This window comes from Arvicanthis niloticus, chromosome 5, assembly GCF_011762505.2.
Source record: "Arvicanthis niloticus isolate mArvNil1 chromosome 5, mArvNil1.pat.X, whole genome shotgun sequence".
In the NCBI taxonomy this organism is placed as follows: domain Eukaryota; kingdom Metazoa; phylum Chordata; class Mammalia; order Rodentia; family Muridae; genus Arvicanthis; species Arvicanthis niloticus.
The window spans coordinates 57,192,379-57,195,581 of record NC_047662.1 but is presented as its reverse complement, the minus strand read 5'-3'; the positions used below and the strand labels follow the sequence as shown (position 1 = coordinate 57,195,581).

Here is a 3,203-nt window from a genome sequence, read left to right as displayed (position 1 = left end):
CTAATTTAACATTTTCATATTAAATTACTTGTTGCTTTAAACTAGACCACTATAAAGAAAAAAAAGTTGAGAAGTACCACAAAATGAGAATCAGAAAAATGTAAGAGTTGGAACAAAAAAATATGTTGCAAGTAAGTAAACAAGTAAAATATATCAATCACATGAAATGATTGAACTTTCCCAATAAAAGTCAGAGACTGTCCAATGACTAAGTCACTTAGAATAAAACATCAGCCTTTTACATGGTTTAAAAACATGATGTCCCCACTGGCAATGGGCAAAGAGATACCTTGTTGGTGATGTTGTTCTTATATTGGTCATGGGCAGAGCATATGGCAGTCCTTTGTTCATTCTAGCCTGATGCCTGACTTGGTGGCCAAAGCTGTTTTATGTCTAGAACACATCAAATCAAATCAAATCAAATCCAGTCAGAATGACAGTGTTCTGCCATGCCACGTGGTGTGGGCTGGGAAGGATGCCCACAGGCTTATTACCACATAGTGCAGCAAGGGAGGAGGAAGAGAAACAGAGGCCCTTGGACATGTAGACCTCCACGCCACCCACATACCTGCCCTCCTATACTTGGCATAGGCAACCATAGACACTTGCTTGCATGAGGATGTCACTCGGGGTCCCTCCAGCCATATGGCCAGCCTGCAGCACCAGCCACCACTTTGTGCTAGGAGATGATAGACAGCTGGTCAAGAAAGACGAATAGAGCAGCTTGAGCATTCTGAAGATAGAAGGAACTAGAGAAATGAAGGTAGATGGGAGTGGCCTGTTGATAGTGGCCAGGCCTATTACCTGGAGCCATGGTGAGGTCCCAGCCAGATGTGCCTCTGTAGGCTATGTCTGAGTTTGTGGGTACACAGCAGCAGGGGTCAGAGCCAATGTCTGTGGCTCATATTATTACTAGAGAACATGGGGACATCTCGAGTAGGAGCAGCTCGATGGATCACATGATGTCCAGGAGGCTGTAGAAAATAGGCCTCACTCCTCACTGGCTGCAACACTCTGGAAAGCTAGCCCCACCTCTCACCAGCACCAGCACTCCGGAGAATGGGCCTGAGCTTTGCCCAAGTCAGCACAGTAGAGCTGAACCTGGTGGCACAAGTGTGGGTGAACAGTCCTAAAGAGTATGAGTGTGAGAGAGCTGACCCCACCACGGGTGTTGGAATGATGCCTCCTACATTTGGAAAACTGCACACGGGGTCATGAGCTCAAGAGAGCTATCTCTGACCTCCACCAGCTGCAGCACTTGGGAAAGTAGACCCAGTATCTCCTGGGGACAACACGGTGGAGCTGGCCCTGGTGGCAAAGGCAAAGTTGAGCCAGCCTGAGGGATGTAAGAGCAGAAGGCTGCAACACTTGGGTGAGTGGGACCCATTCCTTTACAGGCCAGCACAGTGGAGCTAGCCAGGTAGGCCTGGCTGCAGGTGAGCCAACCCAAGGACATAAGAACAGGAAAGCTGACCATGTCTCCTCCTGAGGACAGCATTGGGTGGCCTAGCCGAAGCAGTGCTAGAGAGCTGCCCTGGTGGTACAAACAAGAGAGAGCCTGTAGGCTGACCAGGTCAGCTACCATACAAGCCCAGATCCAGGGCTTTGACTTGTCCCACCCCAAAATCTGTATCATCAGTGAATGGTTGGAACACTTGAAAAGGCCAGCGTTACTAATCCAAAGCTGCAGCATGTCCATGACACAGGGCAACAACAGGAGGAGGCCCAGTGAGGATCTATTGATGGTGTCACAGAATCCAGAGATCTTGAACCAGAACAATGACTGAAGTTTGCAAGTGAAGATGTGTGGACAGAGAGATACACTGTGTGACCCAGTGCTTTGTGATACTATAATTTTCACAACAAGATGCTCTCTCTCTCTCTCTCTCTCTCTCTCTCTCTCTCTCTCTCTCTCTCTCTCCCCCCCCCCTCTCTCTCTCTCTGTGTGTGTGTGTGTGTTATTTGGGGGGTAGATTGAAGAGTGAATGATAGAGATGAGGACACGGGAAAATGAGTGGAACTAGAATGCATGATTGGAAACTCACAAAGAATAAATACAAAGATTTTTTTTTTTAAAAAAAATGGTGTGAAGTGATAGCAAGAAAATAAAGACATCAAAATGAAGAGGAAAAATTCAGTTGGTTTAACATATTAACTGGAAGCAAAGGGAATTGCATAAACAAGCACAAATTAATGATGAAGAGAAGTCAAATTAAATGTTTATATATACCATAATTTGAGTAAATGTACAAAGCTGTTTTTAGAGAAACTTTGTTATATATACAATAAAACTTGATATAATTGAATTTTTTAAATGTATACTCTCTATTGAACAACAATGACAAATAATAACACAATCAGTACATTGTGATGTAATAGGTAGATATATTTTATCTTTACATATATTTTATGCTTTACAATCTGGGATATAAAGTATTAATTTTTGTTGTATGTATTGATTATAAAAATTGAACATATATTTGGTTGCAAAAATCTTTAGTATAAATTTTAAATTAAGGTTACACAGGCTCTATTCTTTGATTAGAAGATTGTTAATAAAAATAATAAAATATATAATGACTAAATTTATGTGGAAACTTTAACTGAACATATAAACCAAATAAATATATCAAAAACAGAATTTATAATTGGGAGATAGGTAATCAAAACTAGAAAGGAACCTTGTGCTATTTCTCTACTAAATACATATAGTATTAAAATGACTCCTAAAGACTTATCATTATAATCACAGATCCACACATCTCTCAGTCCTCATCAGAGAAGCTTCTATTTGCAGCAGTTGTTGATTAACACAGAGACTCATAACTGCTCAATGTGCATTAAAAGACTACAGAATATTTACTGCTAACCAAATATAAAACCTATACCACATGTTTAGGGAGAATAATGAGTATTCATTATTCTCTACAATCTAGTAGAGATTGATTACTACTAGGAAATACTACCTTCTGAACACATCAGGGCAGTTCCATGGAAGAACTCACAGCAGTTATGACAGCATGAATGCACAAAGCCTGCCCATGCCCAAGCAAGACTAAATCCCAGGATGAAGAGAACGTTTAGGTATAAAGGCCAAGAAGCTATTGATAGTTATCAGCTGCTGGGAAGTGGGAGAACACTTTTCTCTAAGAGTATATCTTTTATTATGTTGTCTGCACTCCATGGAAGGCCATGTGTCCTGG

General features: G+C 41.4%; 1 non-coding gene across 1 annotated transcript; it reads left to right on the top strand.

Annotated features, from left to right (window-relative positions):
- The first annotated feature begins 261 nt into the window (after positions 1–261).
- Positions 262–406, top strand: LOC117709698 (small nucleolar RNA SNORA48). The gene has a single exon (XR_004606942.1). It is a non-coding gene; the product is annotated as a small nucleolar RNA SNORA48 (small nucleolar RNA).
- Positions 407–3,203: the final 2,797 nt, after the last annotated feature.